Raw genomic sequence first — 15,694 nt, 5'->3', positions numbered from 1 at the left:
CATACGTCCTGCCTGTTTTTCATCACATTTTACGTGCTAACCACTGGACATTCCCGCTGTTAAAACGAAAAGTTTCTGACACTTCTAATTCGTAATTTCTTGTAGATTTATATCACTCCTGCACAAGTTTGGTCTTTCTGATATGAATATATGAAAAAAACACTTAAAAGGGTACGTATAATCTCTTCGGTGTGTGTGTGCGTGTATCAGTGGCGTATCTAGGGGGGGGGGGGGCAAGGGGGGCACGTGCCCCGGGCGCCATTCCTTGGGGGCGCAAAAACCGGGAAAAAAAAACGAAGAAAAGAAGAAAAAAAAAAGAAAAAAAATGAAGAAGAACAAGAACAAGAAGAAGAACAACAACAACAAAAAAAAACCTCGCCCGGAAAAGGGGGGGGGGGGCAGAAAACCAAATCAAACAAGATAAAAACAAAACATGATGATGACGCGGACAAAATGACAAAGTTTATTGTGTTCACACAAGAATTCCATGTTCCGTAAGGTGAAATACAAAAATTTTCGGCTCGCTCGCCAAATATATATAAAAAAGAAGGTAAGAACAAATCTTGATCACGCGGACAAAATGACAATGTCTATTGTGTTCACACATGTCATTTAATATTTAGCAGGCAAAATGTTTCACTGAGCAGCGGCTGCAATTTCTTTCGTTCTGAAGCGATCGCCAATTGGATCAAAAGGCGCCAACGGTTTCGAACATACGGGGGGGGGGCGCAAAAAAACCCAAATCAAACAAGATAAGACGGTCTTTCACGGTCTTTCTCATACATTGGACCTTATCTATGGAACAGTCTCCCACTTAACATCCGTCAGGAAACTTTGTACTCTCATTTCAAGACTCTAGTGAAATCATATTTGTTTAATTGTAGTTTTTGTTAATGTTAATGTATTATTATGTGGACTTGGTTTGGAGGGTTGTACACAGTATGTGTTGAAGTATGCAGGCTCTCATGCGCCGAGAGTATCATTAATGATAGATACGGCGCATTATAAATGTACTTTATTATTATTATTATTATTAAGAACAAAACGCAATGATGACGCGGAAATACACAAATTTCTGCTTACTCGCTCGTACTAATTTAGAGCATTTTTTTCAAGTCCTCAGTTTGTTGGTATAAATCGTTATCTATAAGGTCGTCACTATGTCTTGATTAGAATTGTAAGATTTAATAAGCAAAAAATGACAAGAGTTCCATGTTTAGTAAGCTGAAATACAAAAACTTTCGGCTCGCTCGCTGCGCTCGCTCGCCAAAATTTATCAAAAAAAGGAAAAAGAAGATAAGAACAAAACGTGACGATGACGCGGACAAAATGACAATGTCTATTGTGTTCACGCATGTCATTTAATATTTAGCAGGCAAAATGTTTCACTGAGCAGCGACTGCAATTTCTTTCGTTCTGAAGCGATCGCCGATTGGATCAAAAGAGGACGCCAACGGTTTCGAACATACGGGGGGGGGGGCGCAAAAAAAACAAATCAAAAAAGATAAGAACAAAACGTAATGATGACGCGGAAATATACAAATTTCGGCTCACTCGCTCGTACTAATTTAGGGTATTTTTTTTAAGTCCTCAGTTTGTTGGTATAAATCGTTATCTATAAGGCCGTCACTATATCTTGATTAGAATTGTAAGATTTAATAAGCAAAAAATGACAAGAATTCCATGTTTTGTAAGCTGAAATACAAAAATCTTCGGCTCGCTCGCTGCGCTCGCTCGCCAAAATTTATATATATATATAAAAAAAAGAGAGATAAGAACAAAACGTAATGATGACGCAGAAATATACAAATTTCGGCTCACTCGCGCGCACTAATTTAGAGTATTCTTTTAAAGTCCTCAGTTTGTTGGTATAAATCGTTATCTATAAGGCCGTCACTACATGTTGATTAGAATTGTAAGATTTAATAAGCAAAAAATGACAAGAATTTCATGTTTTGTAAGCTAAAATACAAATATTTTCGGCTCGCTCGCTGCGCTCGCTCGCCAAAATTTATATATATATAAAAAGAGAGAGATAAGAACAAAACGTGATGATGACACAGAAATATACAAATTTCGGCTCACTCGCGCGCACTAATTTAGAGTATTTTTTTAAAGTCCTCAGTTTGTTGGTATAAATCGTTATCTATAAGGCCGTCACACTATATCTTGATTAGAATTGTAAGATTTGATAAGCAAAAAATGACAAGAATTCCATGTTTAGTAAGCTGAAAAACAAAAATTTTCGGCTCGCTCGCTGCGCTCGCTCGCCAAAATTTATCAAAATTCGCTACATTCAAATCACCCTCAAAAGACCCCTTTTAAGTGCTTGAAAAAAGCATATCATGTAGACTTTGTTTAAAGTCCCTACCGGGATGGGGTTGGGGTTGGGGTTGAACACTTTTTCAGAAATTAGGGGCGCAATTTTCGCGCTTGCCCCGGGCGCCGTTTTCCCTAGATACGCCACTGGTGTAGATGTGTGTGTGTGTGTGTGTGTGTGTGTGCGCGCGCGTCTGTGTGTGCATTTACGAGTGTTATTTCATAGCTCCTTTGTAGGAAATATTTCCGCACACACATGCCCTTTCAAATACTTCTAGTCCATGAGCCAAGACCCGAAAAATGGGTTGTTGGTACCACCTGAGGTGGCAAAACCCGGTTTGGTGTCATTTTCTTTGTCGGGCATAGATATGCTTATCAAGCTATGATAGCATTTCCAAATGAGTAGCTTAGTCATAATAAATGATTTTTTAACCAATTTGGTCTCGTTTTTATATCCCTATACTTCTGAATCGAAACTAACCGCTATACAAAGAAGAGCCCTGTATTCTGTATGTTCCACAGAACTCTTACTCTGTGGTATTAGTCCATGGGCCAAGAGCCGAAAAATGGGTTGTTGGTACCACCCGAGGTGGCAAAACCTTTCTGGTGTCATTTTGTTTGTCGGACATAGATACGCTTATCAAGCTATGATAGCATTTCCAAATGAGTAGCTTAGTCATAATAAATGAATTTTTAACCAATTTGGTCTCGTTTTTATATCCCTGTACTTCTGAATCGAAACTAACCGCTATATACAAAGACGAGCACTGCCTTCTGTATGTCCACAGGTGTTCTGTTGTAAACGCGGTGCGCTTAGTCTTTATTTAAGGCAGCGAAGGGAATATCCAAAGGGTTATGATGTCCACAGCTGTCACGCGGTGCGCTTAGTCTTTATCTAGACCAATGTACCGTTATCATATCTAAAGTTCCTAATAAAAGGGATTATCTATATTGTTTTTATACCACCCTCTCAACAAATACATCAGTTTTAAACAAAAATCACTCTGTTCATTTCCAACATTATTAATTATAATGTATTGTAGTATACCGGTACATTGTTTTTGCATAATCTTTCATTGTTGGATGGAAATAAAGCGACGTTGGCGTGGTATTAGCGTTTTCACCGTAGCGTTTTCACCGGAAAATGATAAATAATTGAAAAATACGTTAAAATTCACGAGAAATTGTTTTTGTTGTTGTTGTTGTTTTTAGATAAAAGGATATACATTGTATTATAAGCTTTGGATATTCCCTTCGCCGTCTTGAATATCAGACTAAGCGCTGTGGACATCATAACCCTTGGATATTCCCTTCGCTGCCTTGAATAAAGACTACGCGCACCGCGTTTACAACACTGAGAACACCTGTGAACATACAGAAGACAGTGCTCTTCTTTGTATAGCGGTTGGTCTCGATTCAGAAGTACAGGGATATAACAACGAAACCAAATTGGTTTAAAATTCATTTACTATGACTAAGCTACTCATTTGGAAATGCTATCATAGCTTGATAAGCATATCTATGCCCGACAAACAAAATGACACCAAAAAGGTATTGCCACCTCAGATGGTACCAATATCTGGCCTGGCCCATGGACTATATGTTCACAGGTGTTCTGTTGTAACAAGGCAGCGAAGGGAATATCCAAAGGGTTAGGATGTCCACAGCTGTCACGCGGTGCGCTTAGTCTTTATCTAGACCAATGTACCGTTATCATATCTAAAGTTCCTCATGAAAGGGATTATCTATACTGTTTTTATACTACCCTCTCAACAAATACATCAGTTTTAAACAAAAATCACTCTGTACATTTACAATATTATTCATTAATTATAATGTATTGTAGTGTACCGGTACATTGTTTTTGCATTATCTTTTATTATTGGATGGAAATAAATCGACATTGGCGTGGTGTTAGCGTTTTCACCATAGCGTTTTCGCCGGAAAATGATAAATAATTGAAAAATATGGTAAAATTCACGAGGAATTGCTTTTTTGTTGTTGTTGTTTTTAGATAAAAGGATATACACTGTATCATAAGCTTTGGATATTCCCTTCGCCGTCTTGAATAAAGACTAAGCGCTGTGGACATCATAACCTTTGGATATTCCCTTCGCTGCCTTGAATAAAGACTAAGCGCACCGCGTTTACAACAGAACACCTGTGAACATACAGAAGACAGTGCTCTTCTTTGTATAGCGGTTAGTTTCAATTCAGAAGTATAGGGATATAACAACGAGACCAAATTGGTTAAAAATTCATTTATTATGATTGAGCTACTCATTTGGAAATGCTATCATAGCTTGATAAGCATATCTATGCCCGACAAACAAAATGACACCAAAAAGATTTTGCCACCTCAGGTGGTACCAATATCTGGCCTGGCCCATGGACTATTAGTACATGCTGCACACCCGCTGTTTTTTTCTTGTGTTCGCACAGGCGTGACGTTATTTGTTGAAAACGCAAAGAATTTGCTTGTGCGGGACAAGCAAAAGGTATAAGCACAACCAAAAGTTTATGTACAATGTATATGGATTTAAGCAATTGGTTGAGCTAGGGCTTTTGCTAGACGAGCTTGTTCTTTTGCTTGAAGCAATTGCTTACAATCAATATTACACATATACTAAGGGAGTTCAAAGTTGTGATTTGAGTATGCAGTGCAGAACAAAGGTCAAATGAGAATGTCTGTGTATTTGCCACTGACTTTAACGTAAAGGCCCCGTCACACTACAGCGAATGCCCAACGAATGCCCAACGAATGTCCAATAAATTTGAAAATTTGAAGATTTGTTCACATCCGTTGGTAATGCTAGGTGTTTCAAAAAACATTTCCCACTTTTGATTCTTAATAATTCATAAACTATATATCAGATAACGCTGTCATTGATATGAGTGATAGCTGAATACTGTACAATTTGGTTGAAGGTGGTTTAAATATGAAAGCATAAATCAGATTCATGAAATCCATGATTAATTTCACAGTTATGTTCCAGATTTTGCTCTATTTTCAACCCTCTGTACAAAATTTCACTTTGCACAGGGGTCAATGGGTGTGTATGGGAGTGTGTGGTTAACACCATGACAATGGTCCTGAACAATGGCCAGGGTTTGAATGCTCCATTATTTATTCATGAAAATTCCACTATCACAACTAGTCTTTATTTAGCCTCTGGCAGTATCTGTATACCTGCCGATACTGTCTTTGAGTCGCGACAGTGCTCTCCCTACTTCTGAAAAACGAAATTACAATGAATACCTTCTGTTCTATCGTAAACATGATGACAGGAAGCAAAGAAAATCAATTAGAGTATACACTTGTGTACTCCAATGATAAATGTTGCTGAACTCTTTACCAAAAATGATCTATTTTTATCGAAAAAACGAAAAATTTGTCAGACTTTTTAATTAGTAGACAGTTGTATTCAAATGAGGAACTTTAGATCATTTATGCTTATTTATATCCCAAATTTAGTGATATGTGAAGCAAAATTTGAAAATGATTGCCAGCTAGAAATGTGGTGTTTGCAAGCACTTTTCCATGTGCATGCCGATTTTACCCTTTACCGTGCATGAGTCCAGACTACCAGTGCCCTGGGCAATCCACATGAATTATTGATTAAGCATTCATGTGCCAGGGAGCGCGAGACTGACGCCTAGTCAACAGGTGGTTCAGGCATGTCCATTGTTCAGGGCCATTGTCAGCATACACTCACATACACATCATTGGTTTCTGTGTAAAGTTCATTTTTGTACAGAGGGTTAAAATTTGACCAAAATCTGAAACCTTACTTCAAAATTAATCTTAGATTTAATGAAACTGATTTATGCTTTCACATTCAAATTACCTCCAACAAAATTGTACACTATTCAGCTATTACTCATATTAATGACAATTTTATCGGATGAACAGTTTTAGAATTATTAATGCTCAAAAGTGGGAAATGTTTTTTGTAACACCTAGTACTAGAATAGTTCGTAACATGCTTGGCGTTCTTTGTATTCATTCGCTATTAGTCGGGATTCGCAGAGATACGCTGGAGCCGATTTTTTTTTAAAGGCTTTAAGGCCCCGTCACACTACAGCGAATGCCCAACGAATGCCAAGCGAAAGCCCGACGAATTCGAAAATGTGAAGACAGTTTGTATGTCTGACGTTCTTTGAATTCATTAGCTATTCGTAGGGATTCGCAGAGATACGCTGGAGATTTTGGACATGTTTAAAAAATAAAATCTCTGCGAATCCCGACGAATAGCTAATGAATATAAAGAACGCCAAGCATGTTACAAACTATTCCAGTATTACCAATGGATGTTAACATATCTTCAAACTTTCAAATTTATTGGACATACGTTGGGCAATCGTTGGGCATTCGCTGTAGTGTGACGGGGCCTTTAAACATGTCCGAAATCTCCAGCGTATCTCTGCGAATCCCTACGAATAGCTAATGAATTCAAAGAACGTCAGACATGCAAACTGTCTTCACATTAACCATTTATTTTTCGAATACGTTGCCGGACTTTCGCTTGGCATTCGTTGGGCATTCGCTGTAGTGTGACGGGGCCTTAAAGAAGTCTCGAGCAACTCTGAGAATCTGAATTATGTCAGTACAATGAATGTGTTTCAGACTAAATTGGAATGTACAGGTGTAAATCATTCATCAACACTGTTAAGCAAAATATCTCCATACACTTTCTCAACATTGATTTAATACAAGATGCAATGCTTCATGAAAGAATTCTTGATCACAACACATGTCCATGTTATTTCAAAGTCTGTGGTGTAGGGGTCAAATGAGATATGCACTAACCATGAACTTCCTTCGGCCCAAAAGCACGCAAAAATGTAATGAGAAACAAGTAGGGCCTAGGATGTATGACATCTGTGGAGAGCAAGGAGATTCCCACGTGCGACCAGGCAGATCAGGGCTCAGTGGCGGGAATCAGCCAGTACTTGTGTGTATATAGATGCGTGTGTGAGCGTCTGTACGTGTGTGTGAATTATGAGTGTATTAATTCATAACTTCTCTGCTATGTCAGGAAATGTTTCGGCATACACACGCCCTTTCAAATTAATGCATGCTCTCACACCCGTCTACGTTTGTTCTTGTGTTCGCACAGGCGTAACGTCCCCTTTGTTGAAAACGCCAGCAATTCATTCATGTGCGGGACAAGGTTAAACATTTACATGTGATATGGATTTAAGTAATATTGCTTGAGCTAGACCTTTTACTAAACGAGCTTGTGCTATTGCTTGAAGCAATTGCTATTTTTATGTCTCACTGAAGTCTCACTGAAGTGATGTCAATTAAAATGGTCAAATTAAAAGGTCTACCTTGTGTTTAGGGTATCTTCTAACCTTTTATGGTCCATAAACTTCAACATGGCCACGGTTGTTGATAACTTAAAATTGGTCACTCCCATAAACGCTAACCCATTGGGCCGAATGCATAAAACAAGCAATTGCCTGCAAGCAATTGTTTCAAGCAAAAGCACAAGCTCGTCTAGCAAAAGGTCTAGCTCAAGCAATTGCTTAAATCCATATGCATAATCTTTTGCTTGATCCCATACCTTTTGCTTGTCCCGCACAAGCAATTGCTTGTATTTTCAACAAAAGGGACGTCACGCCTGTGCGAACACAAGCACAAAGGCCAGTGGGACAACATAATAACATTTGAAAGGGCATGTGTGTGCGGAGGGTTGAATATTAAAGGCATAATTTACCATTTGCAGATGAAACAAAAATCCAGCTTTAAAATTGCTTTAAAATACTTCTAAAATGTGAGTTATGGATAGAAAGACCACTGTAAAAATTTAAACCCGTATAATCGATGTTACTTATTGTTAAATACACAAAATGTAAACAATAGTTATAACAAAAATGTTTCCAGACTAAACCGTCTACAGTTATGGTTTATTGAGAAAAATACTGATATCTCCTTATATTTTAGGCTTTATTGCAAAAAACAACAACAAATATTTGGTAGGATGTTTTGTGATACAACAGACCTACACATTTGTATCATTTATGATATCTTTAATATTTTTTAAATCACTGCTCCCAAAGGTAAACAGGACCTTTAACATTGTGTTATTGCCAAAGATATAGTCCTAAGCATTAAATGAAGAAAAGTTTTGTTTGTTAATCAAACTGTATTATAGCATGAAATATTTGTTATCAATAAAGTGAAGAAAGTTAAAAAAAAATGTAAAAGTAATGTTAATGCTTTGTTCTTAAATAATGCTAAACCACATCTACATTTTCATTCTCTTTTCAGGAGAGTGCTGCAGCAGTAGAGGCCATCTTGACGGAGTTCAAGGGTCCGGCTGGGCTTGATGTTGATGGCATCCCTCTGTTTAAGTCTGAGGACGCAGTCGACAAGCTGTGGGCAACAAGCAGCAAGCACCTCAGCTGCATGCAAGACCCGCCCAACATCCCGTTGTATGTGGCAACCAAGGAGGTGACCTTGAACGGAGTCAAGGTGAACAAGTACCGTTGTCGACGTGGCAGCGATTCCCTGGAAGGGCTCCACTCTCACTTAGTCAACGCCATCCCCTCCAAACGCTGCGGTATAATCCCCTTTCAGGTGATTTGGAGCTGCTCACTCTTCTTCATTTAAAAGAGAAAGAATCGTTCGTGCTAAATAATGAATCCAGTTTCATTCAATTCAATCTTTTATTGTCTTGTCAATGAAAATTACAATTGTGTTTAAAGGAACTCACAATTCAATTAATAGAGAAATGCATAAATACATGCAGACATACAGACAAACAAGCTAAGTGCCTACATATGGAATAAACCATGTGAACACGAATATATTGTAATCTCAATTATGTATTTCGTATTTGTTCTTAGCTTAATATTATTATTTTGTTGTTGTTGTCTTTTATTTTTAATTATTTCAGGTGTACCTGATTTCATTTGCCGTGCAATGGAACCAGCGCATGGAGTCGCTGAAGGTGCATGGTGGTCGAGGCTGTTCCACCACCCTGACTGATCCACGGCAGATTCAGCTCTTGAATCAGCAAGCTGAGGTTCTGTTTGGGAAGGAACATCTCTTCGAACCTAACTTTGCAGCACCCATGCCCCTTCCTACCCACTATGGCTGCGTTTATCAACTTTCCCCAGTTTAAACGACTTTCGAAAGCCCTTTCGATAGCCCTTTCGATAGCCCTTTCCATAGCCCTTTCGAAAGCCCTTTCCATAGCCCTTTCGAAAGCCCTGTCCACTCCCTGTACTATTAATTTGCCGCTTGTTTTCGTCGGCTGCGTTTATCAACTTTCGATAGCCCTTTCCATAGCCCTTTCCATAGCCCTTTCGAGAGCCCTTTCCAAAGCCCTGACTGCCTGTACTATTAATGTGCCGCTTGTTTTCTAAGAAGGGACGGCGAAAAGCAATTACCATCATAAAGACATATCTTCCTTTGAGAGTGAGGAGTCATGATACAATGCCACATGAATCAATTGTCTTCCTATCTGTGAGGCAGCTCCAGTTTAGCACATACTTCAAATATTACTGAGTAGCGGCATGAGACATGGGATCAAAGGGAATGAGACTGTTGTTACTTTATTTCTCAAACCTTGTTGGTGAGAGAAACATCTCCTTGTTCAAGCATATGCGTGCATTACACACAGCTGTATGTATACACCTGTGTACACGTACTCGTGTGCACTTTACGTGGCGCGCGTCTTTTCAGAAACTGGAAACGTATGGTTACGCAACCGCAGTATAGGGCGACCTAAAGGGCTTTCAAAACAGCTTTGCGTTTATCAACTTCGAAAGGCTTTTACAAACAGGTTTCTGATAACCTGTTTAGGAAACCTGTTTGGATCGTCACAAATTTCGGGCTTTCGAAAAGGCTTTCCTAAAGGGCTTTCAAAACAGCTTTGCGTTTATCAACTCGTGAAAATTCCTTGAAAGCTGTTTGGATAACCTGTTTCTGCCGAGAAAGGAGAGTTGATAAACGCACCCTTTCGTAAAAGGCTTTCCTAAAGGGCTATCAAAACAGCTTTGCGTTTATCAACTCGTAAAAATTCCTTGAAAGCTGTTTGGATAACCTGTTTCTGCCGAGAAAAGGAGTTGATAAACGCACCCTATGATGACCCAGTCGAGGAAGAACTCCTGGGCATTGAATATGCCTATGCTCAGTCTACGGACTTCACCCCGAAGAGCTTCTACATCGACAAAAGTGAGTCACTCTTGAGGCTTGAATGAATATGTGATAATGCTTACTAAGTCTGTATAATATAAATTTCTTAATTTATGTGTATATAACACTGCTGTAAATTTCTGTTTTGTAGTTGGTTAATAGATATTTCAATTTCATATGTTATTTTTATGCCTCCGCCACGAAGTGGTGCCGGAGGCATTATGTTTTCGGGTTGTCCGTCCGTCCGTCCGTCCGTCCGTCCGTCCTTCCGTCCGTCCGTCCGTCCGTCCGTCTTTCCGTCCGTCCGTAATGAATTTTGTGGACAAGGTAACTATCAAAACCTGTTGAGGTATCCTAATGAAACTTGGCATGTATGTTTATTAGGGGGTTAAGTTGTGCCTATCAACTTTGGGTGCACGTGCTCAAGGTCAAAGGTCAAAAGGTCAAGGTCAAATACATAAAATTTCACTATTTCCACCATATCTATGCAATGCCTCAAGATATTTTCTTGAAACTTAGTGTATACATGTATTACCCAATTTAGATTCTCTGGTGAAAGTTTGGGTCATGAGGTCAAAGGTCAAAGGTCAAAAGGTCGAGTAAAAGTATTAAAACTTCTTTTTTTCTCTGTAAATTGGAAAATTGTTCAAGGTATCTTCATGGAACATATTGTAGTATATACATGTACTGACTGGCAGTGATTATCTAGAGAATGTAGAGTTCATGGGGTCAAAGGTCAGGGGTCAAAGGTCAAGTGCAACACTTCAAAATTAAACTATTTCCCTCATGTTCATGCAATGCCAGCAGGATTATTTTTTTTTACACTTGGTGTATGCATGTGTAACCTAATAGAAATTCTCTGGAGAGTTTTTTTTTTTTCTCTTTCTTTTTTTTTTTGCCTCAAAGGTCAAAATTTCAAAGATCAAGTGAAAGTGCTGAACTAACTTTTTCCTCCATATCTCGGAAGTGGCTCAATTTGTCGTGAAACTTACTGCATATTTATGCATGTTCTACCTGAAAGTGATTATCTTTAATGAGTTTTGGGGTCAAAGGCCAGATGAACATGGTAACAATTCACTATTCAGTACAGAAATTGCACTTTTTCTCCATACCGGTACCATGAAAATTACTCAATGCATAAATGTATGAATGGGTCAAAGTCAAGTTAAAGTCCTTAAATCCCCAAATACATGCTCTCCTATTCATCCAATTAAACCAAGGTCAAGGAAGGTGAACATTCAACACATTTGTGACAAACTTGTCATTTCAATATTTTGACAGTTTTGTGAAAATGTAATCACACATTGTCCACATGTACTATCTAGACCTATTAGGAGAATCATGCAATATGGCGGAGGCATACCAGTCGCCATAGCGACATTTCTAGTTTTCTCCTATTTTTTTCCAGGGATGGCGATGATGCTTGCCTTTATTTTTTCTTCCTTTATTTACTTTTTATGCCTCCGCCACGAAGTGGTGCCGCAGGCATTATGTTTTCGGGTTGTCCGTCCGTCCGTCCGTCCGTCCGTCCTTCCGTCCGTCCGTCCTTCCGTTCGTCCGTCCGTCCATCTTTCCGTCCGTCTGTAATGAATTTTGTGGACAGGGTAACTATCAAAACCTTTTGAGGTATCCTAATGAAACTTGGCACGTATGTGTATTAGGGGGTGAAGTTGTGCCTATCAACTTTTGGGTGCACATGCTCAAGATCAAAGGTCAAAAGGTCAAGGTCAAATACATAAAATTTCACTATTTCCATCACATCTATGCAATGCCTGAAAATATTTTCTTGAAACTTAGTGTATACATGTATAACCCGATTAAGATTCTCTGGTGAAAGTTTGGGTCATGAGGTCAAAGGTCAAAGGTCAAAAGGTCAAGTAAAAATATTAAAACTTCACCTTTTTTCTCTGTACCTTGGAAATCGTTCAAGGTATCTTCATGGAACATAGTTTATATACATGTACTGACTGGCAGTGATTATCTAGAGAATTTAGGGTTCATGGGGTCAAAGGTCAGGGGTCAAAGGTCAAGGGCAACACTTCAAAATTTTACTATTTCCCTCATGTTTATGCAATGCCAGCAGGATTATTTTTTTTTACACTTGGTGTATGCATGTATAACCTAATAGAGATTCTCTGGAAAGTTTTTGTTTTCTTTTGTGTTTGCCTCAAAGGTCAAAAGGTCAAAGATCAAGTGAAAGCGCTGAACTAAGTTTTTCCCCCATATCTCGGAAGTGGCTCAAGTTATCTTGAACTTTCTACATATTTATGCATGTTCTGCCTGACAGTGGTTATCTTATGAATCTTAGGGTCAAAGGCCAGATGAAAATGGTAACAATTTACTATTCAATACAGAAATTGCACTTTTTCTCCATACCTTGGAAATTACTCAATGCATAAACGTATGAATGGGTCAAAGTCAAGTTAAAGTCCTTAAATCCCAAATAAATGCTCTCCTATTCATCCAATTAAACATAGGTCAAGGAAGGTGAACATTCAACACATTTGTGACAAACTTGACATTTCAATATTTTGCCAATTTTGTGAAAATGTAATCACACATTGTCCACATGTACTATCTAGACCTATTAGGAGAATCATGCATTATGGCGGAGGCATACCAGTCGCCATAGCGACATTTCTGGTTAAAATTTATTTCCCTTTTGTAAGATTAACCTCTTCTTTATTTTCTTTTTGTCTCTTTCTTCAGTGGAGAAGGAGCAGTCTCGTGAAGACGAGCATGAGGAGACGGAAGAGGAGCTCCGAAGGCGCTGGACAGAGCTGATGAGGAGAAGACGCCGGACAGAGATGATGAGGAGATGGATGATGAGGGGATTGAGGTAGAGGTCGAGAATGAAGATCCTGTCGACGCCATCAGCTCCGTGTATGCTGTCAGCACCAATGCTGAGGTCATCAAGGAAGTGGAGAGTCCTATCATCCAAGATGTCCTCATGGCCTCTGGACATCTCCACCTTCCTGGCTTTGGGGAGGTGGAACAACTCGCTCTGCTCCTCGTACAGCTGGTGGATGACAGCGACACCCACCTCATCCCAGTCGCCCTCAGGCAGAGCATCGCAGAGGCGGCATCTAAGCTGCAAGAGCACGACAGGTCTGCGAAGAATTTTGTCAAGCGGTATGAGTCCAAATGGGGCTATACCCTGTTTGGACGCTGCCTTGGTGAAGACAGCCCCCAAAGGAGTGCCGCACAAAAGACAAAATTCGCGTGGATGAGGTTTGCCCAGGCCTCCACCATCACCGAGGAATCTAAGCTCCTCTACATAACAGTAAAAATGCTCAAGAACCGGCCCAAGGTGGCCCAACTGTCTTCCCCAACGAAGATTGCCTCGCTTGTGAAGGCGCAGTACAAGCGTATTGCTGACAGGGTAAGGGATGATCCGGTCCTATCTGGATTGGAGATTCCCTTACCCAACATCAATGCCAAATCCATCGCACTGCCTTCCTCAACAGGGAAGACAAGAAGGCAAACTACAGGGCCACTACAATCCCCAAAGTGGCATCACATCAAAGGGTCGTGACGGATGAGCCTTTTCCGGACGCTGCGATCCTTCCTCCATCTCTCCCTTCCCCAGATAGAGCACAAATTATCTACCCCCAAAAGGAATTCCAGGCTGGGAAGAGACGAGGAGAGAAGCGACGACTGGAGTTTGATGATGCGGATAATAACAAGCCATCAGGCAGCTCCAGTCCAGCACCAAGTACCAGTGCTCTGCCCCCTAAACCCACCCGTACTGGCTTGCCCACCCTGCTGCCAAAGCCTTCTGAGAAAGCCCCAAGTTCCTCCTCATTTCCCGTTCTTCTTGTTGTGCCCTCCCAGCCAAGCGCACAGTCACTCTCCCTCCAACCGTCGACGCCTGTTGCGTTCAAGTCACCTCCAGCTCCAATTAAGCAGCCAGTCAAGCGTTTCATGTCTCACCAATCAAAAAAAAAAAAAAAAAAAAAAAAAAAAACAACCCTGCGCTGCGTGTGGTGTTCCCAACTGTGGTGGTCTCCGCAAACGTTACACTCCGTCAAAGGCCAAGACACAGGGCAGTACGCAGAAAATTTTCCAATTCTGCCCAACAACACGAAGATCTACCACTCCTGGCTTTGACAATCGTCAATATGATGATTACGAACATTTTAAGCAGGTAGTCGATGAGGAGTTGGCTAGGAGAGGTGCTTCTCAGTGAAGTTATTTACATATGCATTTTCTATGAAGCAGTCAGTGAAGCAGTTGATGCCTGTTTGTACTGTATGTACTTGTATTTCCCTCTGTAACAGAGGATGATCAGAGCAGGGTATAGTTTTCCCACTGGCGCATGAATTCACGTTATTACATGTTGAGACATGTTCCAGTGATGGTGTCATTTTGTATGCAAAATACAACACTTGCCAGTAAGATATGACCTTGGATTTTATAATGAATGTATGATAGCTTTTACCTGCCAAAAACTATGTGAACCAGATTTGCACACAGCCAGCCTTTATATTGCCATAGCTGAAATTGTGCCCATTGCTACTGTGATATGCATTTATGCAGTGATATGATATTTATGCTGGAAACACCCTTTTTAAGTGAAAGTTAAACCAAGCGCATTTCTGTATTTATGCTTTTTGGTGCCAATTGACAGCTGCTTTAGTGGCATATAGCCCACTTTGCCTGCTAAAGAACAGGACCATTATCTTCTTTTTTTGACATGTGCTAACTCTTTGCATTTCCTTTGCAGACAAAGGATGACCAATGCAGGGTATACATAGTTTTTTCACTGGGGCATGAATTAATTTCTATAGTGCACTTGACATACGTTTCAGTGATAGTGTCATTTTATGCAATAATACTGCACTGGCAAGTAAGCAATGGTCTTGGATGTTATGATTACTTGCATGAAAACAATTATCTGCCAAAAGCTGTTTGCATCAGGTTTTGTACACATTATTTTTTCAAATAGCCAGCCTTTATATTGCCAGAGTTGAGATGGTGCTCATTACTACTTTGATAGGCATTTAAACACTGATATACGTTGGAAACATTCTTTTTTAAGTGGAAGTCTGATCAGAGGTGGACAGTTTTTACATTGGCACATGAATTCCCTTTAGTACATGGTGAGATATGTTTCAGAGATAGTGTCATTTTTATGCAATACCCTTGCCAGTAAGCAATGACCTTGGATCTTATGAGTATTTGCATGATAGCTATTGCTGCCTAAAACTGTTTGCATCAGGTTTT

General features: G+C 39.8%; 1 pseudogene; it reads left to right on the top strand.

Annotated features, from left to right (window-relative positions):
• Positions 1-7,190: 7,190 nt before the first annotated feature.
• On the top strand, positions 7,191-14,657 carry LOC139710566 (uncharacterized; annotated as a pseudogene).
• Positions 14,658-15,694: the final 1,037 nt, after the last annotated feature.

This window comes from Diadema antillarum, unplaced genomic scaffold (assembly GCF_040938485.1).
Source record: "Diadema antillarum isolate AM-2024a unplaced genomic scaffold, OU_Dant_1.0 seq00001540_RagTag, whole genome shotgun sequence".
Lineage (NCBI taxonomy): Eukaryota > Metazoa > Echinodermata > Echinoidea > Diadematoida > Diadematidae > Diadema > Diadema antillarum.
The sequence above is the reverse complement of the archived record's forward strand: the minus strand, read 5'-3'. Positions and strand labels throughout refer to the sequence as shown.